The sequence below is a fragment of the Triticum aestivum genome, chromosome 4B (assembly GCF_018294505.1).
Source record: "Triticum aestivum cultivar Chinese Spring chromosome 4B, IWGSC CS RefSeq v2.1, whole genome shotgun sequence".
NCBI lineage: Eukaryota > Viridiplantae > Streptophyta > Magnoliopsida > Poales > Poaceae > Triticum > Triticum aestivum.
Genome location: NC_057804.1, coordinates 281,258,370 through 281,273,493, shown reverse-complemented (window position 1 = coordinate 281,273,493; position 15,124 = coordinate 281,258,370).

Here is a 15,124-nt window from a genome sequence, read left to right as displayed (position 1 = left end):
TAGTATATGAAAGTGACAACATAGGAGACTCTCGATCATGAAGATCATGGTGCTACTTTGAAGCACAAGTGTGGTAAAAGGATAGTAGCATTATCCCTTCTCTCTTTTTCTCTCATTTTTTATTTGGCCTTTCTCTTTTTTATTTGGCCTTTCTCTTTTTTTGTAAAGTCCAAAGTCTCATCCCGACTTGTGGGGGAATCATAGTCTCCATCACCCTTTCCTCACTTGGGACAATGATCTAATAATTAAGATCATCACACTTTTATTTACTTACAACTCAAGATTACAAGTCGATACTTAGAACAAAATATGACTCTATATGAATGCCTCCGGCGGTGTACCGGGATATGCAATGAATCAATAGAGACATGTATGGAATTATGAAGGTGGCTTTGTCACAGATACGATGTCAACTACATGATCATGCAAGAGCAATATGACAATGATGATGCGTGTTATAATAAACGGAACGGTGGAAAGTTGCATAGCAATATATCTCGGAATGGCTATGGAAATGCCATAATAGGTAGGTATGGCGGCTGTTTTGAGGAAGATATATGGTGGGTGTATGGAACCTGCGAAAGTCGCGCGACACAAGAGAGGCTAGCAATGGTGGAAGGGTGAGAGTGCGTATAATCCAAGGACTCAACATTAGTCATAAAGAACTCATATACTTATTGCAAAAATCTACAAGCCATTGAAAACAAAGTATTACACGCATGCTCCTAGGGGGATAGATTGGTATGAAAATACCACTGCTCGTCCCCGACCGCCACTCATAAGGAACACAATCAATAAATAAATTATGCTCCAACTTCATCACAAAGCGGTTCACCATACGTGCATGCTACGGGAATCACAAACTTCAACACAAGTATTCCTCAAATTCATAATTACCCCACTAGCATGACTCTAATATCACCATCCTCATATCTCAAAACAATTATCAAGCATCAAATTGATCATAGCATCCAATTCACTTTCTATGATAGTTTTTATTATACCCAACTTGGATGCCCATCATTCTAGGACCAGTTTTATAACAATACAAAATACCATGCTGTTCTAAAAGAATCTCAAAATAATATAAGTGAAGCATGAGAGATCAACACTTTCAACAAAATTAAGCCACTGCCGTGCTCTAAAAGGTATAAGTGAAGCACTAGAGCAAAACTATCTAGCTCAAAAGATATAAGTGAAGCACATAGAGTATTCTAATAAATTCCAGATCATGTGGGTTTCTCCCAAAAGGTGTGTACAGCAAGGATTATTGTGGTAATCTAAAAAGTAAAGACTAATATCATACAATACGCTCCAAGAAAAACACATATCATGCAGCAAATAAAAATACAGCTCCAAGTAAAGTTACCAATAGACGAAGACGAAAGAGGGGATGCCTTCCGGGCATTGCCTTCTGGGGCATCCCCAAGCTTAGGCTTTTGGTTATCCTTGAATATCTTGGGGTACCATGGGCATCCCCAAGCTTAGGCTCTTGTCACTCCTTATTCCATAGTTGTAACACCCACGATGCGGCTATATCTCCCACGTGTCGAAGCACGACTTACAGGCATAACCGCATGGTGGTTTTGTCGCAAGAAGGGTCATCTTCACACAATCCCATGTAATGAACAAGAATGGGATAAAGAGAGTTGGCTTACAATCGCCACTTCACACAATACATAAATTAAGATCATACATCATTCAAATACACTCATAGACCGGCTACGGTCAAGTTCAAATGAAAATAAGACAACCCCAAATGCTAGATCCCCGATCGTCCCGACTGGGCTCCTCTACTGATCATCTGGAAACGATACATAGTAACGACCAAGGGCCTCATCAAATTCCCACTTCAGCTCAGTTGCACCATTTGCACCAGTATCCTCGGCACCTGCATCTGTTTTGGTAGAATCTGTGAGCCACGAGGACTCAGCAATCTCACACCCGCGAGATCAAGACTAATTAAGCTCATAGGTAGGTAAGGGGTAATATGGTGGAGCTGCAGCAAGCACTAAGCAAATATGGTGGCTAACATACGCAAGTGAGAGCGAGAAGAGAAGCAACGCATCGGTCGAGAAACTAGAAGCGATCAAGAAGTGATCCTGAAACTACTTACGTCAAGCATAACACAACCCGTGTTCACTTCCCGGACTCCGCCGAGAAGAGACCATCACGGCTACACACGCGGTTGATGCATTTTAATGAAGTCAAGTGTCAAGTTATCTACAACCGGACATTAACAAATTCCCATCTGCCTCATAACCGCGGGCACGGCTTTCGAAAGATTATATACCCTGCAAGGGTGTCCCAACTCAGCCCATCACAAGCTCTCACGGTCAATGAAGGAATATACCTTCTCCCGGGAAGACCCGATCAGTCTCGGAATCCCGGTTCGCAAAACATTTCGATAATGGTAAAACAAGACTAGCAAATCCACCCGATGCGCCGACAAATCCCGATAGGAGCTGCACATATCTTATTCTTAGGGCAACAACGGATGAGACTAGCTACGAGTAAAACCAGCCCTCAAGTTTCCCCGAGGTGGCCCCGCAGGCAGCTCATTTCGGACCAACACTCGAAGGAGCACTGGCCCGGGGGGGGGGGGGTTAAAATAAAGATGACCCTTGGGCTCGCGAAAACCAAAGGGAAAAGGGCTTAGGTGGCAAATGGTAAAACCAAGTTTGGGCCTTGCTGGAGGAGTTTTATTCAAAGCGAACTGTTAGGGGGGTCCCATAAATCACCCAACCGTGTAAGGAATGCAAAATCAAGGAACATAACACCGGTATGACGGAAACTAGGGCGGCAAGAGTGGAACAAGTCACCAGGCATAAGGCCGAGCCTTCCACCCTTTACCAAGTATATAAGGTGCATTAATTTAAACAAGAGATATTGTGATATCCCAGAATATCCATGTTCCGACCAGGAACAAACTTCATCTTCACCTGCAACTAACAATGCTATAAGAGGGGCTGAGCAAAAGCGGTGACATAGCCAAACAACGGTTGCTAGGACAGGTTGGTTAGAGGTTTGACATGGCAATATGTAGGCATGGTAAACAATGGCAGGTAGAGCTAACATAGCGATAGAGCGAGTACTAGCAAGCAAAGATAGAAGTGATATCGAAGGTATGGTCATCTTGCCTGCAAGGTTCTCAGAGTTGTCGAAGACTGGATCCTCGTGCACGTACTCAACAGGTTCCTCGTGCACGTACTCGTCTCCCGGCTGTACCCAAAGCAAGAACACAAGCAAGGAACCACAATAAATCACGGTGCAATGCACAAGCATCATGATGCAATACATGTCATGCTATGCGAGATGTGATATGCAATGCATATGCGTGCTTCGGAAGGAAAGATGATGAACAAGGCATTAACTTGGCAAACCAAGTATGTCGCTGGAAAGATGAGATGATTTCGGTTGAAATCGATATAAAGATCACCGGATTCGGGTGCACGGTTTGCAAATGACAAGCATGACAAGATATGATGCAAACACCAACATGGCCACTTGGATGCAAAGTATAAATAAGCTTTAGCACCCAAACATATGAAAAAAATGCATAGCAGTGATGAACAGGAGATGCTCTATGAAACATGAACACCGAGCTCAATCTAAAAACCACTAGAGCATGACTAAAATAGCATGGCAATAATGCAAGAGATAACAGTTTCTACAGACTTAGTGGAATTACTAGACATAGCAGAAACATGTTCATCATGGCATCTCTACAGGCTTGATTAACTCACTACCAGGCAAGTCATGGCATGTAACAAGTACTAGCATGAAGTAGGCATGTAAATGAAGCTACTCATGTGCAAAACAAACAACTAGCATATTTGCATGAACAAACACATAAGAGACAAAACAGCAACATGAAGTGAGATGACATGATTATGAACTTGCTCAAATGCAGAAACTAATGCCACCACTGGATTGGTGGGATTTTTCTACCCCAAAAACATATATAATATGTTAGGGTTGCTGTAGAAAATCACCACAAATGCACAAAGATACAACCTGCCCTAAATGGTATATAACAGAAATGGCATTTTCCATATTTGGAAATGTCCAGAAATGGACTTGCCCAAAAAGGACAGATTCCATATGCCAAAAATGGAATATTCGCTGGGAACCAAAATAAAACAAAAATAATATTAAAATAAATAAATAAAACAAACAGGCTAAGAGAGTATGACAGGTGGGGCCACCCTGTCATACGCACAGTGCAAAGAAATGGAAAAAGGGGGGGATAATAATGCACCCGCGGGGGATCGAACCCGGGTCTCCCCGGTGTGGCTCTGCATTGGCAACCACTAGGCTAGGCAGGAACTACTGATAGAAAAAAGGGCTCGACCCCTTTTGGAGACACACTAGATCGAGTTCACCTGCCATAAGCAGAGAAGACGATGGCGCCGGCGAGGGCAATGCGGCAACCAGCGGGGCACCGACACTCCGGCGGGCGTGCGGAAAGAGGGTAAGGATGCATGCGTCTATGAGGGAAAGCAGGAGCGCTTGAGCTCGAGCAGTTGCTTGACTCGGGGCCATGGGGTCCGCGGCGAGCGGCAGAGGAACTCGCCAGAGCTGCGGGAGGCTTGCAGTGTGCGCGCGAGACGTGAACGAGTGCGCGAGCGAGCTACGGGAGCATGACGAGGGGAACCCAAAGCAGGGACACGCAAACACGCTACGGTCAAACAACACTGCACAACTAAAATCAGAGAACGCCGGAGCACTGCGAGCGCGGGAAAGACATGGATCAGATGCGATCTATGGGCGCCTACATGCCATGGGAAGGATGGGAGAGGGAGGTGCATTACCCAGCTCACCCAAGGACGTGAAGTGGTCGACAGAGACGAGCTGGCGGCGACGAAGCGGAGCTCTGAATCCTTGGCGCGGTCCTGACCGAGAGGAAGTGGAAGCATAGGACGTCGAGGAACTCGTCGTCCGGGGCACCGTAGTCGACATAGGGGACGTAGTGGACGACGGGGAAGAAGAGGGATACACTAGGCGGGGCAGATGCCGAAGGAGAGCACGCCGGCGACGAGGACGCGCTCCCCGATGCGCTCGGGACGGAGCGGTTGCGGTAGATCTGGTGGCTAAACTTATCACGAAACGGCGGCGGCGGACGAGGGAAACCCTAGGTGAAGCAGGGGACACGGAAACTGGGGCTTAAAAGTGCTAGGGCGAGCGGTGCGAGCTCACGCGCGCTCGTGCTCACGGTCCACATGGCGACTACGAGAGGAGAGGGAAAAGGTGGGTGCGGGGAATAGGGGAGGCGCTGACGAGCGGGACCCAACTAGCCACGTGGGCGTACGGGCTACTGGGTAGCGTCGCGGCTGGGTGAGAAACGTCCAGCGGGCAAGCGGGCGGGCTGGCTGGCTGGGCTGGCGAGCTGCGCTGGCTGGCTGGGCTGGCGGGCTGCGCTGGAGGGCTGCGCTGGCGGGCTGGGCTGGCGGGCTGCGCTGGCTGGCTGGGCTGTGGGAGGCCCAGGGGGGGCTGCTGCGCCGAAACTCTCCCTTTTCTATTTATCCAAACAAAAATAGAAAAAGAAAAGCACATGGAAAAAGAAGAGGAGTTAGAGTATAAAGAAAATATTCTCAAACTCGTGGAATTCTCCACTATTTTAATAAATTGCATTGGGCATTTTTAGAGGTAGAAAAATAAGACAAGTTTGAATATAATTCAAACTTGTGTCATTTTTGAACCTGACCAAAACAACTTCAAATAAGGAGATATTTGGCAGAGAGGCTTAGGGCATGGAGCAAGATTTACAGGGAGAAGATGAACATTAATAGAGAAAGGAAAAATAGCACTTGATAAAAGAAGGAAGTAGAGGGAAGGAGGAGAAGTGATGGTGCAATGGTTTGAAAGGGGGACAAGGTCTTGCCCATGATGCTCATGGCAACAACATGAATGACAAAATGCAACATGAGATGGCATGAGATGAAAATGCACTATATGATGATGACATATGATGACTAAAAGGAAATGACAAGAAGCACAAATGCAATATGGTAAGGTGAGCATGACAATGAAAAGAATAAAACCACATAGCCAAACAAGATGAGGCCAAACATGATAAAACCCACAAGAATTGGATGAAGGTCAAGTTGATATATTGCCAAATTGGGACATGATACATCTGGGGTGTTACAATAGTCCATCAATCCTTCACCAAAACTTGAAAACTTCACAACACAAAACTCAACAGGAAATCTCATAAGCTCCGTTAGTGCAAGAAAGAAAAACCACCACATAAGGTACTGTAATGAACTCATACTTTATTTATATTTGTGTTAAACCTACTGTATTCCAACTTCTCTATGGTTCATACCCCCAATACTGGCCATAGATGCATCAAAATAAGCAAACAACACACGAAAAATAGAATCTGTTAAAAACAGAAGAGTGTGTAGCAATCTATAACTTTCGAATAGTTTTGGAACTCTAAAACTCCTACCAAAATAGGAAGTCCTAGAAAATTTGTCTACTGATCTAATGCAAAATGAATCAACTAAAAAACACTTTTCCGTGATTTACTAAAATTATTCTCTTGCATGCAAAAGTTTCTGTTTTTTCAGCAAAATCATATTAACTATCACCCAAGATGATCCTATAGGTTCTACTTGGCACAAACAATAATTAAAACATAAACCACATTTAAGCATAGGCTACATGAATTATTATTACTGAATAGAAGTAAAAAGCAAGGAACAAAAATAAAATTTGGTTGCCTCCCAACAAGCGCTATCGTTTAAAGCCTTTTTAGCTAGGTATTGAGATTTCAATGATGCTCACATGAAAGACAAGAATTCAAGCACAAAGAGAGCATCATAAAACATGTGAAAAACACACTTAAGTCTAACATACTTCCTATGCATAGGTATTTTATAAACAAACAAATTGTCAAGGCAATCAAAAACTAGCATATGCAAGAAAGCGAAAAGAAACAATAGCAATCTCAACATAACGTGAGGTAATTTAGCAACATGAAAATTTCTACAACCATATTTCCCTCTCATAATAATTACATGTGGGATCATAAGAAAATTCAACAAAATAGCTATCACATAAAATATTTTCAACACGATCCACATGCATGCAAAGTTGACACTCTACCAAAATAGTGGGATTAACATTAACTAAAGTCATGACCTCTCCAAAACCACTTTTATCAAAAATTCCATAAGATTGAACATTCTCCAAATATGTGGGATCTAAAGTTGACACTCTTCAAAAACCACTTTCAATATTATTTCAAACATTATTATCAATCTCATATTCATCATGAGGGTTAAATAAATTTTCAAAATCATACGAAGAATCACCCCAATCATGATCATTGCAACAAGTAGAGGACATAGCAAAACTAGCATCCCCAAGCTTAGGGTTTTTCCTATTATTAGCACAATTTACATCAATATAATTTATAATAAAATCATTGCAATCATGCTTTTTATTCAAATATCTACCGTGAATTGCTTCATAAAGTACTTCATCACAATTTTCAGATTCACGAATTTCGAGCAAAACCTCATAAAGATAATCTAGTGCACTCAACTCACTAGCAATAGGTTCATCATAATTGGATCTGTTAAATATATTAACAAGTGGACGAGGATCCATAAACTTTTAGCACACAAATATACAAGCAAAAAGAAAGCTCAAGGTAACACAAGTTCGGACGGAAGAAGGGCGAATAAAACGACAAAGTTGAAGTGGGGAGAGGAAAATGAGAGGCAAATGGCAAATAATGTAATGCGAGGGAGATGAGTTTGTGATGGGTACTTGGTATGTCTTGACTTGAGCGAAGACCTCCCCGACAACGGCGCCAAAAATCCTTCTTTCTACCTCTTGAGCATACGTTGGTTTTTCCCTTCAACAGGAAAGGGTGATGCAGCAAAGTAGCGTAAGTATTTCCCTCAGTTTTTGAGAACCAAGGTATCAATCCAGTCAGAGGCTCCTCAAAAGTCCCACGCACCTACACAAACAAACAAGAACCTCACAACCAACACGATAAAGGGTTTGTCAATCCCTTCACGGAGACTTGCGAAAGTGAGATCTGATAGAGATAATAAGATAAGATAAATATTTATGATATTTTATGATATAGATTGGAAAGTAAAAGATGCAAATAAAAGTAGATGGAAAACTTATATGATAAAAGATAGACCCGAGGGCCATAAGTTTCACTAGTGGCTTCTCTCAAGATAGCATAAGTATTACGGTGGGTGAACAAATTACTGTCGATCAATTGAAAGGAAAGTGCATAGTTATGAGATTATCTAGGCTTGGTCATGTATATAGGCATCACGTCCGCAACAAGTAGATCGAAACGATTCTCCATCTACTACTATGACTCCACACATCGACCGACTCCTTCCTGCATCTAGAGTATTAAGTTCAAGAAGAATAGGGTAACGCATTAAGAAAGATGACATGATGTAGAGGGATAAACTCATGGAATATGATATAAATCCCATCGTTTTATCCTTGATGGCAACAGTAAAATACGTGCCTTGCTACCCCTGCTGTCACTGGGAAAGGACACCTCAAGATTGAACCCAAAGCTAAGCACTTCTCCTATTGCAAGAAAGATCAATCTAGTAGGCCAAACCAAACTGATAATTCGAAGAGACTTGCAAAGATAACAAATCATACATAAAAGAATTCAGAGGAGATTCAAATATTTCTCATAGATAAAATTGATCATAAACCCACAATTCATCGGATCTCAACAAACACACCGCAAAAAGAGTTACATCGAATAGATCTCCAAGAAGATTGAGGAGAACTTTGTATTGAGATTCAGGGTACGGGGGTATATATAGGCAAAGGAAGTACGTCGGTGGAGCAACGAGGGGCCCACAAGGGTGGGGGGCGCGCCCACCCCCAGGGGGCACACCGGGCACCCTTGTTGCCACCTCGTTTGTTGCTTGACATCCTCTCCAAGTCTCCGAAATGATTGCTCCCGAAGGTTTCATTGATATTCCTTTTCTTCGAAACACTAAGATAGGCCAAAAAAACAGCAATTCGGGCTGGTCCTCCAGTTAGTAGGTTAGTCCCAAAAATGATATAGAAGTGTAAAGTAAAGCCCATAAACATCCAAAACAGGTAATATAATAGCATGGAACAATCAAAAATTATAGATACGTTGGAGACGTATCACTAGGTTTGGGCCACCTTGTGGTGTAAAACACTACTCCTGCTTTGTAGTGGATTGCCTCGCGAGGGGGATGAAGATGAACTATTATAAGTGTGAGTTGTCTTGCGAGGGCTCTAGAGATGATCGGATATGATTCCGCCTTGAGGGCTCTGGGGACGAACAGATCGGATTCCCCCTCCCTCTATGGTGGTGGAATATATATTTTTGCGAGGGAAAAGGGGACTTTATTTCTTAAGGAGGAGAGTCTGGCATACACAGGCGTACCATTTCATTTGTCCCTAATCCAAACCACACCACGGTGCGAGGTGTGCATCTACCGTAGGCAGCATGGCCATGAGCGACCTTATTCTGTGAGTGACTAATGTGAGCGAACACTATCTCCCTCATACTCTCATCAATCATTCCTTTGATGTCATGTACCAGTGCCGTATACTTTGAGCGATTCTGCATGGGACTCTTGATCATCATTACCGCCTCTGCATAGTCAAGCTCAACAACAAATGGGAGCTGGGTTCTATGCAGCGCGAGCTCGACACCTTCTTCGCACGCCAGGAGCTCTGCCTCCAAGCCATTATCACATGCGAAAATCTACCTACACGTTGTGTAAATTATAGCACCGGTGTCATGATGGAGGACCATTCCTCCCCCAGCAGCTCCTGTCTCCATCACAAAGCTTCCATCTGTATTCAATTTTGCCCAGCCAGCAAACCGTCGTGCCTAGCTCAACTCCTCACATTCCTGTTGTTTTGCTGGAAACACCCACTTAGACTTTATAGCTGGTAGGTGTAGCACTATCTTTCCTTTTCAAGATTGCCATGCGGGTACTGCTGGATGCACACTAACGAGCTGATGTAGCCATGGAGAAAACACCATGACACTTCCGTTGGCGGAGCATCTTTTCCATGCGTGAGTTCATTGTGGACATGCGAAGCGCGCCACATAGTCATCAAGACGACCATGCGGATTATGACGGAGAGTGGTTCCAGCAGAGAAAAGAGCCATTCCGGCCCTGTGTTTCTGATCTCCTCGACCTTCGGAAGTGGCCAATCCTTCGCCATTGCATGCCAGAGGTTCTTCGCCACTAGGCACCTGCACATCATGTGGAACCCGTCTTCTCATTCCACACCACATATAAGGCAAATATCAGTGAGTGACGAGAGAATTTATTTGCCCATGTAGCTAGGGAATTTGACACAAGCCACCATGCAAAGACGCGTAGCTTTGGGGGAGCAGGGCAGCCCCATATGGTCTTCCAGATGGCACGATGACCATCCGGTGCCCTGCTCAAAGCGCTTATAGATGGACGCTCGCTGTTGGGGATATGACTATTAGGTATGACCCGCCCAGGAGGGGCCGGGTTATACCTATGGCGGTTCATCAATACGAAGCCCATGAGGATATTGAAGATGGCGGTTCATTAAGCAAGGGCCCAAGGCCCAAGGGCGACTTAAGGCCCATAGGGGTAAACTGCCATATGTGTATGACTTATATTGTAAGGCAAGTATATTTAGTCACCGAACCGGACACGTTGGCTATGAGCTGGAAGGGACTCCTTGAGCCGCTAGGCTTCAACCTGTGTATATAAAAGGACGACCCGACGGCGGATCAGGGCAAGAAAGAAGAGATCAAAAGCTAGGTCAAGCGTATTCGCTTCCTGGTAATCGAGACATAAGCAATACCACCTCAAACTGGATTAAGCCTTTACCTTCATCGCAAGGGGTCGAACCAGTATGAACTCTTTGTGTCCTTTGTCCCATTTAACCCCTTTAAGCTAGCCTAGTTGCGATGGTTCCACGACTAAGTCCTCACACTAGGACATCTGCCGTGAAAATTCCACGACATATGGCGCCCACTATGGGGCCAGCGGACAGTGGTTTTGAGTTCTTGAAGGGCAGCTTCGAAGGGATCAAGGGATACGCTGCAGGCTGAATGACCAAGAGTCGTCGCGACAAGCTCTACATCAACGATGCAGGCTGGGGTCCTGAGGCCGGCTCAATTGAGTACGGGTACCGGGTCCCCTTTGGCAGAATTCACGTCTTCATCGACAAGATCAGCGAGCCGGCCCCTATGCCGGACATCTGCACCGACATCATCAAGACGGCTCAGCGCGAACGACCCGCCCGAGCTCAGCCCGCCGTGAAACGTGCCTTCGTGGGATTCATCCATGGGGCGGAATTTGTGGAAGGATCCATGTTTGGCGGTGAGACGACCATCTATTTTGATGGTGAGTCGTCCACGGGCGAGAATACTTCATTGTACGAGCTGCAGGACGGCAGGCTTGGGGGCTATTCCGATGGCGATAGTATTCCGGACCCGTATGAGCCGCCGAATAGGGTTGCAATCTTCATGGCCGGTACAAAGCCCATGCAGAATTCTTCTACTACGGCAGCAATGGTATCCGAGTTAGCAACAACGATGCCAGCTGGGACAGGAGGCCCTGTGCTCCTGCTGGCTCAGTTTTTACTAATTTTCTGGATAATCTGACAGCCTTGTTAACATCAGATGTTAACCTGGAAAATCAAGTTCAGCATGACGTGGAAATTGCAAAATTGCATGACGAGGTAGCGCAAGCCAAGGAAGACCTGGCGGCGGAGAATGCTAGGATGACTACGGAGTGGGCTGCCCTAGATGCTCAGGCACAGTGGATTCAGTCAGAGGCCTTCTGGCTCATGGTGGATCAAAACGCTTCAAATGAAGTCATGAGGAGGAGGCATCAGTCTCGTCTACCTCTGGTTTACGAGGTGTGACGCCCCCGATTCAATCGTACACTTATCATGCACGCAAACGTGTACGATCAAGATCAGGGACTCACGGGAAGATATCACAACACAACTCTACAAATAAAATAAGTCATACAAGCATCATAATACAAGCCAGGGGCCTCGAGGGCTTGAATACAAGTGCTCGATCGTAGACGAGTCAGCGGAAGCAACAATATCTGAGTACAGACATAAGTTAAACAAGTTTGCCTTAAGAAGGCTAGCACAAACTGGGATACAGATCGAACGAGGCGCAGGCCTCCTGCCTGGGATCCTCCTAACTACTCCTGGTCGTCGTCAGCGGGCTGCACGTAGTAGTAGGCACCTCCAATGTAGTAGTTGTTGTCGACGCTGGCTCCTGACTCCTAGACTCCAGCATCTGGTTGTGACAACCAGAAAGAAAGGAAAGGGAAAAAAAGGGGGAAGAAAGCAATCGTGAGTACTCATCCAAAGTACTCGCAAGCAAGGAACTACACTACATATGCATGGGTATATGTGTAAGGAGGCCATATCAGTGGACTGGACTGCAGAATGCCAGAATAAGAGGGGGATAGCTAATCCTGTCAAAGACTACGCTTCTAGCAGCCTCCGTCTTGCAGCATGTAGGAGGGAGTAGATTGAAGTCCTCCAAGTAGCATCTTCAAGTAGCATCTCCAAGCAGCATCGCATAGCATAACCCTACCCGGCGATCCTCTCCTCGTCGCCCTGTAGAAAAGCGATCATCGGGTTGTCTGTCGAACTTGGAAGGGTGTGTTTTATTAAGTATCCGGTTCTAGTTGTCATAAGGTCAAGGTACAACTCCAAGTCGTCCTGTTACCGAAGATCACGGCTGTCTCCTAGGTGGTCTCAACCTGCCCTGTCGCTCCGCCACAAAGTAACAGTCGGGGGCCGTCGGGAACTCAGGCCCACCACTACCTGGATGGAGCCACCTGCCCCTTCAGCCCCCATCTCCAAACAGTATCACCAGTAATGTAACCGTGTAAAGTATATAGTATATGCCCGTGATCACCTCCCGAAGTGATCACAGCCCAGTAGTATAGCATGGCAGACGGACAAGAGTGTAGGGTCACTGATGGAACACTAGCATCCTATACTAAGCATTTAGGATTGCGGGTAAGGTATCAATGACTGTAGCAGCAATGACAGGCTATGCATCAGAATAGGATTAACGGAAAGCAGTAACATGCTACACTACTCTAATGCAAGCAGTATAGAGAAGAGTAGGCGATATTTGGTGATCAAAGGGGGGGCTTGCCTGGTTGCTCTGGCAAGAGAGAGGGTCGTCAACTCCGTAGTCGAACTGGTCAGCAGCAGCGTCGGTCTCGTAGTCTACCGGAGAGAAGAGGGGGAAGAAATAATGAATACAGAGCAAACAAAGTATCACAAAATATAACAAGGCAATGCGCGGTGTTCGGTGTGCCCTAACGCGGTAGTAGGTGATACCGGTGAAGGGGGAAAAACATCCGGGAAAGTATTCCCGGTGTTTCGTGTTTTCGGGCAGAGGAGCCGGAGGGGGAAAGTTGCGAGTTCGATAGGTTAGGGGTGTGTGGCGGACGAACGGACTGCGTATCCGGATTCGTCACGTCGTTCTGAGCAACTTTCATGTTGAAAATATTTTAATCCGAGTTACGGATTAAAAGATATGATTTTTAAAAGATTTTAACAATTTTGGAATTTAATTATTTATTTAATTAATTCGAAAAAATGTATTTATGACGTCAGCATGATGTCATGCTGACGTCAGCAGTCAACAGGGGTTGACTGAGTCAACCCTGACATGTGGGCCCCGTTCGTCATACTCTGCTAACTAATTAACCTAGCTTCGTTTGATTAACAGAAGTTAATTAGGTTAATTAGTCATTAGGTTAATCTAATTATAGTTTAATTAAACTTAACTAGTTAATTAAATTAATTAAACCGGATAAATTAACTTAATTAATTACTTGATTAATTAATTAATTAATTAATAATTTTATTAAATCATTTTTTATTTTTATTAAATTTTTTAATTCCTTTTTTTAAGGGGGTTGGGGCCCGTTTGTGTGTGGCACAGAGGCCTAGCGGGCGGAGCGCTAGCGGGTGGAGTCGGCGCGGGCGTCGGGCGCCAGACGGGCGAGTGCTCGCCCGTAGGGATTGCAGCGGGGCGAGGCCACCGGGGCTGCAGTGGGGCGCCGGCCAGGGCGGTGGCGTGGTGGCCGGCAGGGTGGCCGCGGGGCAGATGCGGGGGGCCGCCAGCAAGGTCAGGCGGAGGCGGGTGCGGCCAGGGGGCAGCGCGGGCGCGTGGCCACGCATGGGCGAGGGGCGACGGCGAGTGAGCGTGTGCGCGTGCGGAGCACGGCGACCGCGATGACGGGGAAAGAGGGAGAGGCCAGGGGGGGTGCTCACGGCGCGGAGTAGGGTTCGGGGCAGCGGGCTCGGCGGAGGTCGGGGAGGTCCGACGAGGGAGAGGATGAGGACGACATCGGCGGTGGTGGCGCGGATCGATCTGGCGGCTTCAGGGTCGGTGACGGGGCGAGGCGACGGCGGAAAGGACGGCGACATCGGGCGCGGTGGGGGCTCAGTGCTGCGAGTCGGGGAGGAGGACGAGGAAGCGAGGTCGGGCCGGCGAGTCGGAGCGACGGGCACCGGCGGTGCGGCGACGAGCGGCGTCAGGGGCGACGAGGCAAGCCCCGGTCCAGATCGGATCGGGGGGAGGAGAGCATAGTAGGGAGGGGCGAGTGGGGATCGTGGGATGGGGCGACGGGATCAGGGGCGAGCCCGATCCAGCTCGTGGGGGCGACGGGGGAGGGAGTGGGAGGTGCTGCGGGTGGGGCTAGGGTTCGGTGGGGAGGAGATAAGGAGGAGTGGGGGAGTGGCCGGCTGGGCCTGGTGGGTTGGCCCAGTGGGGGGTTGTGGCCTGCTGGGCCGAAGCCCAGTGGGGGGAGGGTTTGCTTCCTCATTTTTTTAGCTTTGTTTTTTTTTTCTGTTTTCTTTTCTTTATCTATTTTCTTTTAATTTCTGTTTTATAAAATATAAATACAACTCCTAATTTAATGTTATAATTTATTCTACTGCCCCAAAAGTTTGACACCCAATTAAAATAGTTTGCATTATTATTATTTTTAAAAGGCATTTAATTAATTGTCATAGCTGCTATTTTAATTAGTTTAGAGCCTTTAAACATTTTATAAAATTTGTGGTTTCTCCACTAGTATTACCCATG